This window comes from Dasypus novemcinctus, chromosome 6 (assembly GCF_030445035.2).
Source record: "Dasypus novemcinctus isolate mDasNov1 chromosome 6, mDasNov1.1.hap2, whole genome shotgun sequence".
Taxonomy (NCBI): domain Eukaryota; kingdom Metazoa; phylum Chordata; class Mammalia; order Cingulata; family Dasypodidae; genus Dasypus; species Dasypus novemcinctus.
This window is the reverse complement of record NC_080678.1, coordinates 119882166-119900387: the sequence shown is the minus strand read 5'-3', so window position 1 is coordinate 119900387 and position 18222 is coordinate 119882166. Positions and strand designations below refer to the sequence as shown.

The window sequence follows — 18222 nt, the reverse complement described above, 5'->3', positions numbered from 1 at the left end:
AAAGTGGAGACGAGGACCCAGGCAGGGCCTCCCGGTCCTGGATTCCCAGCCTCAGCGTCACTCCGCCCTCACCCCGGCACCTGTGCTCTTGCTGACCCTCGGGTCCCCCCATCTAATGGACGTAAGCACAGAATCTCCTTTCCAGGGTTGCAAAGATGCCACGGATGTGGAAGCACCTTCCTCAGCTCTGAAGAGCTCTAGAGATGTCAGCCCTCTTCATTCCCTGTTCCACCTCATACCCTCAGGATCCTTTCCTCAAGCCACCCAGCCAGTCGGCCTGTGCTGGTGCGACAGGTGAGGGGACAGGTGAGCAGAAGAGGTGCTGCAGGTGCCGTCCCCTGGCTGAGGCTCCTGTAGCTCACTCACAGGCCTCTTCGCCCCCTCCCTCAGCAGACCCCCGGGGTCACAGCCTGTTTCCAGATGGGTCACGGGACCCCCTGACTCTGTCACCTGTGCTGCTTTGATGAACGACTGAAGCTAGGTGCAGAGTTCTTGGGCCAAGCCTGAGGCAGGCAGGAAGTGAGGATGAGCAGGGCAGATTTCCCCAGGGGTCTGAGGAGGGGACGGGCAGCCGAGAGCACCGCAGCTTCCAGACCCAGCCACCAGCCCCAGAAATCGGCAGGCACGGAGGAGAACTCCTCTCAGAGCTCCGGTCTGCCCTCCTGCTCGCCTGCTTTGGGAGAAAAGGAGGCCTGGGCCTGGCATGGGGACCGCGCTTGCCCCGGGACCCCTTCTCTGAGGCCTGGTCCCCAGGCCATCGGGGATCACGGGCCCTCCGGCTCCAAGGGAGCTAAGCAGTGGACTGGGTCCTTTGGGCCTGGCTGGGTCCTCGGTTACCACCGCCGTCACCGAGCACTGTCCCTCTCCAGCTCAGACACCCCCAAGGCCCCAGAGGATCAGGACACATTCACGCTTCCGCCACCCCACTCCCCAGGCTTTGTCGCGGACCCGCTCCCGGCGCACCCAACGATCCCTCAGCACAAAAAGTGCCCCCACGTCCACCTGCATGTTCAACCGCATGCCCGTGACAGGTGTGCGCAGACGCCACGCTCCGCGACCGTGCCCTCTTACGCTCTCCTGACCGGCACGCCCCCCTGCTGCCACCGCTGCCTTCCGGCGCCGAAATCTCAATTCTGGGACTCGAAGCTCCCAGCGGGCAGGGGCAGTGTCTTCTTTCACACTCCCTGCAGCGCCCGGCCTAGAGCCAGCGCTTCGTTTGTTCATCTGCTAGTTCAAAAACACACTCGTTTGTGCTTTTGGCCCATTTGGATGGGTACACGCGCAAACAAGCTGGGCCCGTCAACTTGGAGAAAGGCAATATTCCTGCACAGATGCAGGGCTGCTACTGAGGGCTGTAATCATGATACAGTGCACCCGGCGGGGGCACAGGTGTGCCTGTTACCTAGAGCGCAGGCACGCAGGGCGTGAGCAGGAATGCCAACACATGCTGCTAAGAGGACAAGTTACACAAGAGGTCCCATAGTCGCCAAAGGATTATCAGGTTAGGGTGCCCCCGTTTTAGAGAAGAGGGAACTCTCAGACTCAGGAGCACCTAGTCGGGGTGGCAGTAAGGCTTAAGTTAACAGGTACCCAAGACCCAGAGAGGCGGCCAGGAAGGCCGGCCTTGGCCAGGGCAGTCCATCTGGGTGAGAGCCCACAGGGCACCACGGGGGCAGGGGGGCACCCCACAGCCCTGCGAGAGAGGACCGCAGCGCTGGGAAGAATCCCTCGGGCAGGAATCTCTGTCTCTGAGGCTGTGACCGGGGGAGAGAGGGCTCTTTTCTCTCGGAGAAGGGACACCAGCCCGCAAAGTCAGAGAGGACGACAGGCCCCGGGCAGGCCGATGCTGGGCAAGCCCAATTCCAGGTTGCGGGGACCTTGCTCACGGGGTGATCCTGGGCCAGCAGAGAGGCCGGGCACGGCTGCGCCCTCCACCCCTGTGGGAGGCGGCCTACCCGAGCTGCCGGCTGCCCAGCGGTGCCCTTGGCATCCTAAGAGCAGGGGCACGCGGAGGGTGGCGGGCCTGCCCCATCTCAGAGGTCCGAGTGGCCTGGACGGGATGAGCCAGAGCCTGTGCCCACAGGGGAGCGAGTGCTCTGCCTGTGCCCCTTTCTCTGTGTTGACCTCTGGGGGTGCCCACCCCTGGGCTCCAGAGAAGTCACCAGAGAGCCAGGAGATACGGCTGCCCTGGGCCCATAATGCAGGGGGTGGGAGGGGCATCTGGACTTGGGGAGCTCCGGGGTGGTGGTCGTGTCCCCCCTCTGGGGTGTCTCGGGGATGGCCCAGAAGCTTTTGATGCCTGCCCTGGCCAGTGAAAGACACACCAGAGAGTCACACAACCTGCTCCTAACGCCCTGCAGAGAAGCCACAGGCCTTTTGCTCAGCAGCTCCGGGCGAGCCCGGAGCTCTGGGGGCCTCAGGGGGGAGGTGGGGGTGGGGGGTGGGCACTCTGGCTGCCAGGCCGGCTTCTGCTGGGAGGGAAGGCCCCACACCCAGGCCCAGGCGAGCCTGAGGGACAAGGGAGAGCCCCCCGGGCAGAGACGCAGGAGGCCGTGCCCGGGCAGCCCGCAGGGGCAGCGGGCGTCCCCCTGTTGCTGACGGTCCTGGCACTGTGTCCGGGGCAATGTCTGTGGCGTGTGCACTTAAATCCCCCACCACCCCGTGAGATGGGTCCTATTCTCCCCATTTCACGGATGAGGAAACCCAGGCTTGGAGAGGGCTAGAGGTCCCCCAGCTGGAGCGTGGAGAAGCTGGGAGATGTCAATGAGCAAGGCTCAGGACGGGGGCCTATGGTCCATAACGGGGGTGGCACAGGAGAGCTGTCCCCTGGAGCACCCCCTCCTTCACACTCACTTGAGAGGACCCTCCCTTGGAAGACTCACCCTCACCTCCCCAACTCACCCCATCATGGCAAATCCCCAGGAGGTGCCCTGACTGCCCTGCCCCCGCTGCTCCTGGCGGCCTCTGTGCTCTCCCTGCACGCTGCCTCTGTTCCCTGTTTGCAGCGATGTCGTCGTCTGGCCCAGGAATCCGCGCCCCCACCTGTCCCCAAGGTGGTCCTGAGTGCTGTTCTGCCTCCCAGTACCCAGCCCCTAGCAGATGGTGGGGGCTGAAGCCTGGGGTGCTGCTGGCTCCCCTCCTTTCTGGGAGTACCTCTTGGGCAGCTGGAACTTCCTTCCAGCTGTCAGGTCCTGGCACTCAGGGACCCTGTTCTCATCAGGGTGACAGGCCCTGGGGCCACCCTAGTGGGACCGGTCAGCTCATAGGCCCTCCACCTGGAAAATGCATTCCTATTATCTGGAGGCTCAGAGACCCCCTCGAACTCTCTGTGGACCTCGGGGGTGGGGAGGTGTTCCCACACAAGTCACCTGGGGTGCTTCAGAAGTCCAAAGTCTAGACTGCCAGCTCCCTCCCCAAGAAGGAAATGAAAGTGTGCACATGTCCACAGGCCCACGCACACTTCCTCTAGAATCAGCACACGCCGAGGGGCCTCCCGGTCGCCCGCCGGGGGCTGACAGCACTGCAGAGCCAGGGAAAACCACACTGTGCCCCCTTCCTCACACAGCAGGACTTGGCGGCATGGGCGCCTGCAACAGTGCTCATGGCAGGGGGGCGGCACCAGCCTGCCGTCCACACGGCAAGACACAGTGCAAGCACAGGCAGGGGCGTCTTACAGACAGGACCCTGAGCTCAGAGAAGAGGGGGCTGAAAGCACCCAGGCTCTCCGGCTAAGAAGCCTGGCTGCTTTCGGAGCACCACGTACGTGGCTGCAAGGGAACGCGATCAACCAGACGGTAATGAGAGCTGCCACTTATTGAGCAATTACTATGCACCAGACACTGAGCTAAGCGCCATCTCGTTTACTCCCCACTGCAACTCTGGGGGGTAGGGAGCTGGTCCTAGGAGCTCTATCGTATTGATTAGGATACTGAGGCTTAGAGAAGTTAAGGTACCTAAAGTTACCCAGCAATGACAGAGGTGGTTTTTGTTAATGAATTATTCTCTGTCACTGTCTTGGGAAGGATAAGGGGTGGGCCCATTCTAGGAGCCCCAGTGGGGTGGGGAGTCCCGTTTCAGGCCATGTTCTGCACAGAAGGGACAGGTGGGAGCCCAGGGGCCATGGGGGCTGGGGCAGGAGCACAACACGGGCCGGGCAGGGTGCCCCATCCTTCAGGCACACGGAACTCACCTCCCTAAAGCGCCACGGGTGGCAGAGCTGCAAGGGCCCTTGCCACGTGGGGCCGTCCAAGGGAACTCTGGGAGGAGGGCAACGTCCCCCTGCTGCGCTGTCCAAAAGGGCAGCCACCGGCCACATGGGGCGACGGAGACCCTGAAACGTGGCCAGTGTGACTGAGGAACCGGAAATGCCATTTCCACTAATACACTTTTAAACGGCCACAAGTGGCTAGTGGCTGCTGTATCGGAGAGTGTGGCAAATCTAGAGTGATCCTTCCTCCCACAGGAGGGGACAACGAGGGGGGCAAGGGCTCCCCGAGTCGTGCCGTCAAGTTGGGAGGCCAGAGCTGAGCCAAGAACGTGGGTCCCTTGGTTCCTTCCTGGGTCCCTGCCTTTACCTCGACCCACATCTGCCCTGGGCTGGCTATTTAACAGATGCGGATCGAGCGGCAAGTGCTGGCAGCCCCGTGCTGCGAGCCACGGAGGCCTCCTCCCTCAGCTCACGCACGGGTGGGCCTGACACCCGGGTGGACACGTGCCTGCGTGAAAGACACTGACACAGGGCCGCAGGTCCTGGACGTGCACAGGCACTTAGGACTGCGCCAGAACCAGGGTCCTTCTCTGTGTCCCGGGGTGGGGCAACCAGGGACACTGCCTGGGCTGTGGCAACTGAGCCAGTCCTGAAGAAGCAGAATTATGACCGAAAGAAGAGCTCCAAGGGCATCATTTTCCTTCCCCTCCGAGCCACCCCCCTCTAGCCTCCCCGTCATCTTTCAGATTCTCCCTCCCACATGTAGGGGCTGAAACAGGCTCTGTTAAATCTTCTGTGAACATCGTGAATCTGCCAATCTGATTAGAAACTCTTGGAGGGTGGAGAGGGTGCCTGTAAATCACCAGCCGCCTTAGACTCTGGCCGAGCGGACAGTAGATTCAGTATCAGGGCAGTGAGATGGGCAAGCCCAGGGGCTGTCACCTGTCCCATACAATCCCCTGCCCCAGGGAAGTCCCCAGGCTGGGCTGTCACCCTGGAGGCACTGAGGATAGACTCTACAAATATGGCTCTCTTTTTTTCCAGGAGAGAACAGAAAGCATCGTGGGAAGGTCTGGACAAGTTCCACCAAGTCCCCAGAGCTCCACAGAAGGAAGAGCTGGCTGCCCTTGCCCCCCCCACCATGCGTGGCCGCAAAACAGGAACCCTGCAAGAAGACGAGGCTTTCCATTGCGTCAGCAGAGGCAGGGACATTCCCGCAGCAGAACTTCAACCTGGCTGCTTCTCCGGTTCCCTGAACGGATTCGTCTGTGACTTAGCAGCTTCCCCAAACCCTGGCCTCCCTGGCTCTAAATCCTTCAGTGGCTCCCACCGCCCTCAGAATACAATCTGTGCTCCTCGGCCGGGCTCTCAGCGGTGGCTCCACGGAGGCGCCACTCAATCTCCGGCTCACTTCTGCTGCTTTGGGGGGTAGGGGAGCAGCCTCCCTTCTCCCTTCACCACACCTGGCCTGGCTTCCAAGCCTTCGCATCTACTAGTCCTCCCACCTGAAATTCCACTCCCCCTTCTCGCCTAAGATCCAAGCCTAGCATTTCCAAAACCAATTCTCCTCTGCCCTGTGCACCTTCAAATTCCTACAGCATTGTCAAACGCAGGAAACAGCACCCAAGACAGGGCCCAAGCCTCTTCCAGGCTGCTGTGCCCCTCCCCCTCCCCCCATACACACACAGCACCGAGCACCAGGCTAGCTGAAATCCTGGAGCGGAGTCTACCTTTCAGACCTGAGATACACCCAAAGCAACATTCTAGGTGCAGAGGCAAGAGCCCCGAGGCTCCGAGAGGGGAAGTGACTTGCCAAAGGTCACAGGCTAACTTGGCGCCAGATTGTAGATTTGATCATTTGCGGGCTAGCCCCTAGGAGCTCTCTCTATTTCCTTGAACAGCATCAGATTTACCCCGAGAGCTTTAAAAAGCTAAAGCACCATCACAGAGGCTGAGCCTCACCCCACTATCACGGAAACTACAAGGGGATCCCCTTAGCCTCAGGGAACCTGGGTGGCCTGGGACATCTGCTCTGTTCTTTATTCATCAAAATGCACGAAGCACCCACGACCGCCCCGGGCTGGGCACAGTGCAAGGGTCTGGCCTCTGGAGCCCCTGGAGCGGGCGCCAGCTTCTCCCAGCAGGAGCCGGCTGCCGTGTCTGGGGCAGTTGAGAGGGGAAACAGCGCCCGCTCCTGAGTGGGCCCCGCCCTCCCCTGCCCAGGGGTCCCCCGCAGCCTAATGGTCTGTACTTTAGTCTCCAGGGAATAGAAGGGTCGGCAAGAGGCCCCGGGTGGCCGGGCTCCGCCAGGGTGGCTCGGGAAGGAAAGGCACCCTGGGTGCGTCGCCACAGCTTCCCTCACCCCTCAGCGCCCCTGGGTGGTCCCTCTTCAAGCCTCCCCCAAGGAAGCGTCCCCTCAAGCTTTCTGGCGACTCTGGAAGCCGCTCCTTTCGGTGCATGGGGGTCTCTGGCAGAGAGCCACCCCCTACTCTGACCTCTCCTTTTGTCAGCTCTGAGGCTGGGGGGAGGTGGGCACCTCAGGACCGAGGGACAAGGCGGGTGACGGATGCACGGACGCAGGACCGACTCATGACCCTCAGGCCCGGAACGGCAGCCTGGGATCTGCGTGGACGGTGGGCCCCGGCAGGCCCGCAGGTCCTCCCTGCCTGTGGACAGTGGCGTGGGGGCACCCCGAGGAGCTGGGCGTGATTTGAGGGCGGGGGCTTGTTTTTCCCGGAGGGTGCTCCCTCGTGAGGGCAGCTGCTCCTCCGCCAGGCCCTGGGAGAATCTCCTTCTGTAGCCAAGGCTTCTAGCGAGGCGCGGGGATGCGAGCACAGAGAACGAGGGGAGGCAGGCCCTGGCAGGTGGGGGCAAGGGCATGCTGTACCAGCTGAACGTCTGGAGATTCTCCTGGGGATGCCAAGGAGCCCGGCCGCGGGCCCCCTGACAAGGCCCTTTCCCGTGGGGAAGAGCCAGCCTCTCCCCTGGGGCCCAAGCCGCATCTGTCGAGGTAAACACCTCCCTCGCCTGCCCTCCCCAGCTCCGCCAGCACAGGACTCTCTGTTCCCGGGACTCAAGGCGGAGCTGGCTCGCCCGCCGGGGCGATGGGCGACCTTGACCTCACAGGCTGATGCCTACCGGGCACCAGGACAGTCCTCAGGGAGCTCCGAGGCCGCTTGGGGGACCACTCCCCGCCAAGGCCCGCTGGCCGCCCTCTGCTGGGTAGCTGCGCCCTGGAGACCTGGGACTCCTGAGCGACCTTGGGCCAATGTGACCTGCACTTCTCCTGCGCTAAATGGGAGTACCTGGCTGGTTTGTTTCTACTTTCTTCACAGCGAAGCTTGTCATGGAATTAAGTGCTAAACAGAGTCTCCACGTCTAAGTAGCTGCATTGCCACACTCGTGTCCTCACCCCACGAATGTCCCAAGTCTCTGTCCTTCTCGACCAGAGCTGCCCAATGGAACTTCCTGTGAGAACGGAAACACTCCGTAATCCAAGCTGTCCAACATGGCAGCCGCCGGCCACATGTGGCTGCTGGGCGCTTGAGCTGTGCTGAGTGCAAATGAGAAACTGGGCTTCTGATCTGAAGTAATGAAAAAGGATAAAAAACCACACGGGACTCGGGGCTGCCATATTGGAAGGTGTCATTCCAGACAGAGGAAGAGCCTAGAAGGAGCAGGTCAGGAAGTGCTGAGGCAGGACGTGGGTGGAACACCTGTGGGAGTGCCTCTCTCAGTCTGAGTGCTTGACCCCAGATTACGGGCTCCGCAGAGGGTCCCCAGAGCTGAGCAGGGGCAGGGGGTTTTAGAGGTGCTCCACCAATGCTGGCTTACACCCAGCAGCTCTCTTTCAATCATCTCTCCCTGCATGGGAAAAGAGCACCCGACCAGAGTCTTGCTCGCGCACGCGCCCTCGACAGTCACTAAGTGCCCACCGCCTGCCAGACCCTGTGCCTGGCACCGGGACATACAGTGATGCGACCATGCGGCCCTGGCTTGCAAGGAGCTCACAGGCGGGCTTTGCTCCAGTGTGGGCTGCTTCCTCCCTGCCCTACTGGGTGGATGTGGGCACATGCATTTTCTCACTTGAAATTGGGTCTCCTGGATCCCAGACTGCATGAGGCTGTGTTGAGAACCAAGAGGCCAGAGAGGGAAAGGGGCTCTGGTGGGTGGGGGAAGGCTGTGCAGGGGAGCCGGGACAGCATTATGAAGCAAGTCGCAAACTGTGCAGGCTGCTGCTTCCGGTAAAGACCCAGATTCTCACCAAAGCATCGCTGTTTGGTGGTTTCTCACTAAGGAAGTTCTGGGTAAAAATAGCTCAGGAGGGGCCTTGAATCCAGCGAGTTGGGGGGTAGTCACTGCATGGCTAACGCACAAAAAAGGGGAACAGGCTGGTTTGCAGCCATGCGCACCCAAAACACCCCACTTGACCCTAGCTCCAGGGGGACGGGGAGTTTTCAGATGAGCTCCATGCCCAGAGCCCCAGAACTGGAGGGGCCCGAGTGCCTAACACATCATCTGGGGTCACCCTGACTTCAGGGAGGCACAGCTTTGCCCATCCCACCTTGCTCCCCAGCTGGATTTCTGAGCCACCCTGCGGCCCCCTCTCAAGGAAGGGCAGTCAAGAAGCTCTCTGGCACCAAGTCCCAGCCAGGAGCCTCCTGGAGCAACCTTCCAGCTGGAAGAGCCAGCTGCCTTGCCCGGCAGCCCATCTGGCAGCCCAGCCTGACGGTCAGGACAGGGGACCTGGGTCCCGCTGTGAGGATGTCCCCTCTCCGAGGAGGTGCTGCTTCCCTGCACCAGTGCAAAGGGGAGGGCAGGTAAAGTCACGGCCTTGTCCTCTCCTAGTCTAGCCCCAAGCGGGTTTCCAGCTGGACCCTGTACATGGCTTGTAAGACACCAATTCCAAAACCACGTGCCTGGGACCTCCGCAGCAGGGATCCTTTAACCCAAGCCGACCTTTGAGACACTCCCTCCAAGGACCTGCTGAAGGTCCTCACCACCTGGGGATCGGGCACCCCGGGGAACAGTCCCTTTCTGGCCCTAGTGCAAACCCCTTTATCTCCTCCCCCGCCTCCCAGCAAACACTTGTCAGGAGTCTGTCCTGCACCCACTACCCCTCTGAAGGGCGCCCTGCTGTGACGGTGGCATCGCCAGTGCCCTTGGGGGTCTCTGGGTGCTTCCAGCACCTGGGCTGCGTTCTGACAAAGGGACACCGTTAAGTTTAAAGACCCCTGGCCGCAGCCACTGCAGAAGGCTTCCTGGCTGATTCTTATTTTTGCAGTGTGCAGACTGAGGACGGAGGCTTGTAAAATGTCTGCTGGAGAGCCAGCATCTCACCTTGGGATTGGAGGGATGGGGGCGGCACACGGCCCCCGGGACCCGTAGGCGAAATGAGGACCCCCTCTGCGGGCGCACACAACGGGCCGGGCGCGCGCCGGTGGCACTCTCGCGGCCAAGCCTCGGGCTGACACCATGCAGCACACGGCGCTACCCACAATGCACCGGCCCTCCTCTGTCACACACAGGCACGCACACTCACCCCCGCGCCCGAGGGAGCCCGGCCCGGCCCGCGGGCACCCCGGCCCCGACCCCTCCAGACCCGCACTCACCGAGAAGTTGCGGCGGTCGCGATCGCGCCCTGGCGCCCGCGGGGGCTGGGCCTGGCCAGCGGCGGCCGCGGCGAGCGACTCCGGGTCGGGTTCAGCCGGCGCCGAACAAAGGCTGCGCGCAGGCAGCGGGTGCCGCCTGCATCCCCGCTCCGCGCCGGGGCGGCGGCGGCGGCGGCGCGGGGGCCGGGGCGGCTCCGGCGCCCGCTCGCTCCGCGCTGCCCGCTCCGAGGGCGCTCCGGCTCCCGCGCTCCCGCTCGCTGCTGCCCGCCACCGCCGCCGCCGTCCGGCTACCGCACCGCACACATCAATTATTCATCGCCCGTCTCCAGCTTCCAGGGCGAAGCCAATCACAGGCGGAGGCTCCGCTAATGGGGCCGCCGCCGCCGAAGAGGCAGCCAGCCGCGCGCCCGGGCGCAAGCGACAGCCCTCTGGGGACGGGGATGGGCCGGGGGCGCGCGGGGAGGCGGGGGCGCTCGGGCGCGCCGGCGAAACTTCCCACGGCCCGCACCCGGCTCTCGGCACCCGCCGGCCTGACCACCCACCCTGCGGGGCGCCCTCGCGGGGCTGGGGGCTCGGGGGAGGCCGAGCGCGCCGCGGCGGGGGAGGGGAGGGAGGAGGAGAAGGAGGAGCGCGGGAGGAAGATGAAAGGCGAGCAGACCTGCCTCGGCGTCTCCAGGGAGCCCCGGCTCGCGCGCGCCCTGCCCGCCCCGCGTGCCCCGCCGGCCGCCCCTCCTCCGCTCCCCTGCCCGCCGCCTGCACTCACCCGCGCGCGCAGACCGCGGGCCCGGCCACTTTGCGGCGAGGGAGCGCGAGCAGAGCTGAATCGGAGGCAGCTCACATTTCAAACTTGCTCGCAGGGGTGGTGCCGGTGCACGCTGCCTCCGAGCGAACGCACGACCCGCTGAGCCGCGCTCCAGCCTCAGGGCGGGGGCGGCAACCAGGCCCCCTTCCCTCCCCCGCCCAGGCAATTAATTGGAAGCCACACTTGTGCGAGTGGGTCTCCCGGAGCACTGTCGCCCGAGGGGGCCGCCGGGAAGGCGCTGGCGGTGGAGCACTCCGGCGAATCCTCCCAATGTTCATGCTAATGAGGGCCCTCCGCAGGGGTGGGGGGAGCTAGGCTGTAGCCCGCCACGGCCTGGGGCGGGGTGTGGGGGGGGGTTAGAGGAGGGGTTGGTGGGAAGCCGCCAGGGCGCGGCAGGGCTGGGGGCATCCGGATTGCCACCTCGGTTTAAAGGATTTTCGGAACGGGGTGGGGGGCGGAGGAGGCCGGCGGCCTGGCATCTTCCCTGACGCAGGGGCCCCTGCTACCCCCCGGGACTTCCCGAGCGCGGGGCCCGGGGCAGGGTGAACGGCCGCACGTACGCTCAGGCTCCCCGAATTAGGAGAGTTCCTGTGCCTTAGGGCCGGCGGTGGGAGGGAGGCCCGGGCGGAGGCTGCGCACGGCCCCGCCCCGCCCCGGGAGCTGCTGCCTTCCTGACATGGCATCCTGTCGTGGCCGCGCGGCCCCTTCCTTCCAGCCTGCCTGGCGCAAGAGCTCCCGGCTCGAAACAGAGCCTGTCGCCCTTCCCCCTCCCTGGGCCCCGCAGATACCCCGGGAAGCCCACACGCTGGCCCACCCCAGGGGTTCCGGCCCCTCCTCTTCTTTGGACACTGCCCATCACCCTCACCCTCTTGCCAGGAACTACACTTCGTAGGCAGCCTCCGCCAGACCTGCCCACCTGCCCGCGACAGTTGCTGGAGTGGTCACCCAACTGCCCCAAACGATTAGGGAGGTAAATGGGGCCTCTTCCTATCGAAGCAAGACAGGGAGAACTCGCTATCAAATCTGTGTCCTGGACTGCCAAGCCCTGCTCTTCTCCCCCTCGGGTCGCTTCTCCTGACAGCGCCCCCCTCCTTCTCCTCTTGCAGCTGAGCCTCCACTTTGCCCCTAAACCTTCCTGTCTGTCCTTCTGCCCACCCTGGAGGTGGCTGAGACAAATTACTTATCTGGAAATTATGTTCTCGCTCCTTGTTTGACATAAATTGCTAGCAGGCTCTAATCCCACCCACTGCCACTTGAAATATCACTTTTGGGGATGGCATTTGGAAATGCAGTTGTCATGGGCTTTCCCTTCGAGGAGCTGGTTAAATGGATTAATTCATACTTGAGAATTTGCTGCCTTTTGAACAAGAACTAGCTTCCTTCAAGAAAGATTAATTGGCATCCTCTTCCTGCGGGGCCAACCCGGGGGCAGCCAGGGAAGGACCTCCTCTTTACGCTGCTCCAATTCCAGGCGCTGCTCAGCCTCGCCTCCTCCGAGGAGCCTTCCCTGATAGGGAAGCCTCCTGTCTTGGGTTATGATGGGTTCTTTAGGGAGATTTATTCCCTGAGACACTGTTGGGGCCCTGCCCTCCCAAGCTGTCCGGTGGTGTTTGGGACCCCAAGAGGGAAGAGCCCTTGCCTCTGAGAAGACTCACATTGTCCCCACTTTGTTGGCCCAGTCCCCACTGCCCCCTCCCCCTCCCGCCCGACAACTTCTTCCAAAGTCCACCTTTCAGAAGAAAACACTGAGCTGGTGTCCCTAGGACCTGGCCTCTGTCGTTAATCTCCTTTTAACACGTCAGGGCTTGGACCTCGAGCCCAGCAGGGAAGACCGGAAATATCCATCCGGAACGATGATGGTCCAGCTCCACCATCAAGAATTAACGAACTAATGCCTTCTGAGTCGCCAAAGACCCAGACTCTTGGGGCTTCCAGGTCCATTCCTCAAATGCCCGGAATACGTGGGTACCACGTCGCCAGCCCCGGGCCCTGAGTTTGGAAAAACCGCTCTTTTGGTTGATTGGGAATTGAGCAGAAGCCTACACCAGAGGGGCCCCGGCCGGGCAGGACCTGCCTGGGGAATTTAACAAGACTGCCCCCTCCAGCCCTCCCCGCCCCCACCCCTCCCATTTAAGGTCCTGGGTCCAACTGGTTTATACTTGCCCCAGGTAAGCATAAAAAACAAACACTTCTACACCAGCTGATTTACGTAATTAGGAAAACAAATTGTTTTCAAGCATCCATTCAGCCGCCAGCACCCGAGGCCTCAGCCGGAGCTTTCACATGCTAATTTCAAGGCCTCCCCCTAACTTGGTCAGCGGTGCTCTCATCCGGGCTACAGCCTGAGTCTACGGAACTATGGACCCTCAACCGGAGTTCCTGCTTCTGAAGAGCCTGCTCTCACTTCCTCCACCTTCCAGCCGATTTGACTTCTCTAACTTCCAGAGGTTTGCTTAAAGACCTGCAGCAGGGAGCACTGGGGGGTGCCACACCCTGGGCGCCCCGCCTGGATAAGACCCCAGGCCAGGGGCTGCAGGCAGAGGGCTCTCCCCCTGGCAGTCACTTGGGCCAGCTCTCCCGGTGAGCTTGAGAATAGAAAGGAAGAAGAAAGGGCGAGCTGCAGCCCTGATCCCTGATGATGCCCCACCACACACCCTCGGGAGGTCCCGAGGGGGGATCACTAGCGGGTGGCTTTTGTTGCGGGTGTCTGAACTCCTCCTGCCATGGGCCCTGGGGACAACCAGCACCCATAAATCACAGTGCTGCAGCCCAGAAGGTGGCAGGGAAGGGGGAGTGGCAGGACGGCTCAGGATGGGAGGGAGGGAGGATATTCAAGGAGCCTCTAGGGCGGAACCCACTTTTGCAGGTTGGGGGGTGGGCGCCAGCCCTGCCTGGGTGGGATGGGGGGGAGCAGCCTCCTCCAGGGCCCGCAGCTCCCGTACACAGTGTGGGCCCGGCTGCCCCACGGAGCCTCTTGGGTCCTGTCCTGGAAAGGCCAGCAAGGAGGGAAAGCTAAGCCACCTTGCATGTAGGTCACCCAGGGGTCAACAGTGGCTCCGCCCCCAGGCTTCTGGGTTCTGGGCTGGGGGGCCCTTTGTGTGGTGGGAGGCCTGGGGGCCCCTCAGAAGGCCTGGCACACAGATGCCACGCTCCCTCTGACCCCTCTGCTGGGAAGAAGCAGAACAATGAGCCCAGGCGGTGGCTCTTCTGTTCTGAGCTGCAGAGCTCAGTCTTCTTCGGGCAGGCTTTGCTGATTCAGCGGGTCTGCACGGAGCCTAATGACTGGAGATGTCACCCAGGCGGGGCTCGAGTCAGAAGGGGAGGCCCGGGGAAGCGGCCCCGGGAGGCCCCTGGCCCCTCCGGGACGCACGGCAGGGAGCGCAGGGCAGAGCAGCGTGTTCTGAAAATGAAGGCACCCATGCTGGGGGGAGCTGGCCCTGGAGTCTCTGTCACCCGGTCAGCGAAGCTGCCAAATGCCCGCGCCGCGGCATTCGCAGTGGGCCTCTCGAGACCCTCTCTGCGGGCTCCTGCCCACTTCCGGGGGGTCAGGGCTCAAATGCCCACGCCTCTTGACAGTAGGATCCTTCCAGGCCCTTTCCCTTCCTCTTTCTCCCTGACCACCCTCAGTTCTTCAGGAGGGGCTTGAAGACGGAGGACACACTTGTTCAGTCCTGGCCGCTGCGGCCCTCCCCTCTGCAGCGCCCCAGCAGGCTCCGGGACCCTGCCCACCCAGCAGGACCCCAGAAGGGCACACGCCTACCTGTGACACGGCCTCCCCCCGCTTGGTGCAAGCCAGAGCTCAGTCGCTGCGCGCTTCCTGTGTACACGCGCCGCTCCTGGCACCTTCCACGCGCTAAAACACGGGACCTTCACCCAAAGCCCCCTCTAAGGTGTCATCCTTGTCTCCGCTTCACAGTGGGGGAAACTGAGGCATGGAGAGGCTTTGACAGCTGGCTGAAGGATTCAAACTTGGCAGTCCGGCCCCAAGGTCTGCGCTTTTTCCCAAGTTGCAGAAGAGGGTGACCTGCTCAAGGTCACACAGCCCGTTGGAATCGTGGCAAGAACTCACACCCCCAGACTCTGTTTTCTATTCTTTCCAGCATCCTTCATTACGTATGCTGACACCCTTTGATTGCTTCCCTTCCTTTGTGTGTTTCTTTTTTGGGTTTATTGTGCGCATCTGCTTGACATTTTGGGTTGGCCGACAGTGCGAAGGCCGGGGCTCTGCGTGAGGAACGCGTCGGGGACACGGTGGAGAACAAGATCTCAGGGACTCTGAAACTCCTGTCGCCGCACCCCAAACCCTCTCCTGGATTTCTCTCCAGCAGGGCCGCTCATCCCCAGACCCAGGCTGCATGCCCAGAAATCTCCACTGGCTTCTCCCCAAGTCCTGTCATCATTTCATTGGGAAAACAACACCGACCCCTGCACCACGCCTCCCCTTGGCTGCACCCCTGAGTAGCCCTTACAATTGTGAGGTTATTGGGGATCCAGGAAAGCTTCCTGCCAGGCCGGAGGAGAGAAGGTTCTGGGGGGAAAACCCAAGAACCAGGCACAATGTGGCCACGCAGGCGGTTGCTGCCTCTAGGAGCCGCCCGTCCCGCCAACTGCTCTGCTGGGAAGGAGGCCACACCCCAGGCTGCCCCACGATACAGCCGGGCGTCCCGTTGGCACTTGCTCGAGGGCAGGGGTGCTGGTGGCTGGGACCGAGCTGCCCTCCAGGGCCCGAGTGCGGCCGGGCCGTGGAGGCTGAAGTTCAGGAGGCAAGAACTCACCGGCTGTGTTGGCCCTGGGCAAGCCACTGTGGCTTCCTAGGTCTCCCGTCTCCTCCGCTGCAAAATGGGGCGAGGCCACTTATCACCAGGCGCTGGGGGAGCCCAAAGGAGAGAGCTACGTCTCCACAGCGGCAGAAGCCCTGTTAAAACCGAACTCCCGGTCCGTCCCCCTCTGGTTAAACCCTCCAGCTCAGGAGACATAAAATCCACTGTCCCGATGGAGACCCCCGCCATCCAGCCTCTGTCACCTCTGTGGCCTCGTGTCCTTCTGGTCTCTCCAGATTTACTCAGCTCCTGCCCCCCTGCCCTGGTTGCCGCAAACAGCCAGATCCACCCTCAGGGGCTTGGCCAGGGGCCCTCTCCAGAGAGCCCAGCTCGCTCTCCCACGCCTGCAGCCGCGTTGTCCACATGCGCAGCCCCTCCCGTCACTTCCCACCACCCAGGCCCGCCTGCTTTCTCTGCGGGAGAAAGTGCTGGCCATTCCGCGTACTATTTGTCTCCTCGCTGGAAGGCAGGCTCCGTGCACAGGGACTTTGGGTGTGTTTCGTACAGGATCGTCAAGGGGCCAGGCATATGTCTAATAAATACTTGCTGTATGCACGGAAGGGCCAGTGCCATGAATGAAGGAAGGAAGGAATATCCAATACCTACGGCCTCCAACGATCTGTGATGCCTCTGCCCCCCCCCCCCGCAAGAACATGGGGTGTCTCCCAGGTGGAGGCGCCTGTTCAGACAGGAAGCTTGGGCTGGTTCACAAAGGGCAGCCGGAGATGGGGGGGGGGGCGCCGCCAGGTCTCTAATGAATCCCTTCCCATTGATTTCTGGAGTCGCCTTTGAAGGGAAGGGACGGCAAAGGCAGCTCGGATATCTGAGCCTCAGCAGTCCTGGGGTTTTATTGCTTCTCCCAGGACACAGCTTTGACAGGGGGCTTCCGGAAGGCCCGGGATTAGCCTGACATAAGCTCCCTGAAGTTGGAAATGCAATTTCCTTTCCTGTTGGAGCTGTCTGTCTGTCTGCCTGTCTGGCTGTGCTACACCCTGTCTGGGCTGGGGCAGCTGAATCCACTCCTGAGCTTTCCAGACAAAAATGCACGTGGGCAGCCGGGAGGACGTCATCCACCCTGCAGATGGAGAAGGGGGATTCGGCCAGGGGAAGGGTTGAAAGTCGCCCGGCACTCAGACCCAAGGCTGGGGGCCAGCGCTCCTTGCGACCCCAGTGTGCCCCCAAGCCCTCATGGCCTCTTATGGCCAGCCCTTTCCCTACCAGTGGGAATCGCCAAATCATTCAGCCCTGGAGTCCAGTGGCCCTCATCTCACTTTTCAAACGAGGAAACCGAGGCTCAGAGAGGGGCTGGTGCGTCCCCCAGTCACACAGCAAATTCATGGTATGGCTAAGGACTAGAACCCAGAACTCCTGGCTTATTCCACAGCCCCCCATTATCAATCCCGGAGCTGTACTCCCACCAAGTGTAGTGTCAAGGGCATGCTCCAGACTGAAGTACGAGGCAACTAGGAGGGCTTACTATCCTACAGGGCTCTGGTTCACCCGTCGCCTCTCAGCACAGCATGGGATATGAAGCATGAGCTGCTGGGATCCGATGGGGAGGACCTGCCCACTCACAGGGGCCTGGGGCCAGACCCCATGTGGCTCAGCTCCTTTCCTCACACACTGGGAGTCACTCGCTGTGTGGGCATGGATGGGGCAGCCGATTTGGGCTCAGGAGAAGGACGGCATGTCTGGCAGTCAGGGCTGCCCAGGGGTGGTAGTGAGCATCTCGTCACCGCGGTGTGTAAGCCGAGGACGGATGGCAGCGAGGGCAGAGGGGATCCCACTCTGGTGGGCTCCTGAGTCTGAGCGCTGCCTGCTTCGGGACGTGGAGATAGCAACGAGCAGAGGAAGGGCGGTTGGGAAGCACGCCCGAGCACCTCGGTGTGTTCCGGGCAGCAAGGTAGCAGTTTCATGAACTTCCCCAGCCCATTGACGTGTGCCACGTGTCCTGCGTACCTCTTGCCTGCTACCCTTCCCCTTCTCTCTCTTGACCAGCCTGTGTGAGAGGAGAATCTCCCAGGCACCCTCTCCCTTCCAACCCATGGCTGCTCGGGGGATCGGGCCACTGCTGTCACTCCCCAGCACGGCCCCTCGTGTCCCCCGATCCCAGGGCTCTGGACAGGAGCAGACAGGCTGGGTAGGAATGTCTGCCTGGGGAAAAGCCAAGGATGACTGCCAGGTCAGAGTAAGGAGTGGGAGGCCTGACGTTGAAAGCAGGGTCTGCAGAGCTGAGTCCGGCAAGTGGGAGCAGCAAGGCCCTCTGCCCAGGAGGCCACGTCCCCAGCTGAGACAGATGCTGCCTGGGAAAGAGGCTTGGGGACTTGCTGTGTGACCAAGAGAGATCATTCTCCACTCTGGACCACAGCTTCCCCTCCCAGGGAAGACACCCAGTGCGGACCCCGGCTCTCTTGGCTGCTGGGGTACCAACCTTCCTAGGTCTGGCTGGGAAGTCCTGAGAAATGTCATAACTGAGCTGACTCCCACGGATGCCCTGCCAAGGATGGGGCAGACTGATGCCTCCTGATCAGGCAAGGGACCGACACTATCCATATTGCCGTCAGGACAAAAAAGCTGGTTCTAAAGTAGCATGCCCACTATAGTTCCATTTTTGTAAAGTTCCTTGCAGCACATCTGTAAGCATTAGCATTTCTGTTAGGCCTTATGTTCCATGAGGGTGGGGGATTTTGTCTGTTTGATTTGCTACTGTATCCCAGGTGATTTCCTCCCTGGCACATAGTAGGTGCTCATCAAATCACCAAGTTATTATTAATGGTAATT

At 61.9% G+C, this 18222-nt stretch overlaps 1 protein-coding gene across 8 annotated transcripts in view; it reads right to left on the bottom strand.

Moving 5' to 3' along the window:
- Positions 1–18222, bottom strand: part of ZMIZ1 (zinc finger MIZ-type containing 1) — a 221723-nt gene that overhangs the window by 54196 nt on the left and 149305 nt on the right. The window contains exon 1 of one of the 8 annotated variants that reach the window (XM_058299310.2): positions 10583–11343. The exons of 5 other annotated variants lie outside the window; for them this stretch is intronic. The gene's annotated coding sequence lies outside the window, so the exon portion shown is untranslated. Of the gene's footprint in view, positions 1–10582; positions 11344–18222 lie in introns of those variants that run through there. 2 more of the 8 variants (XM_071215928.1, XM_058299311.2) reach the window with 2 other exon arrangements.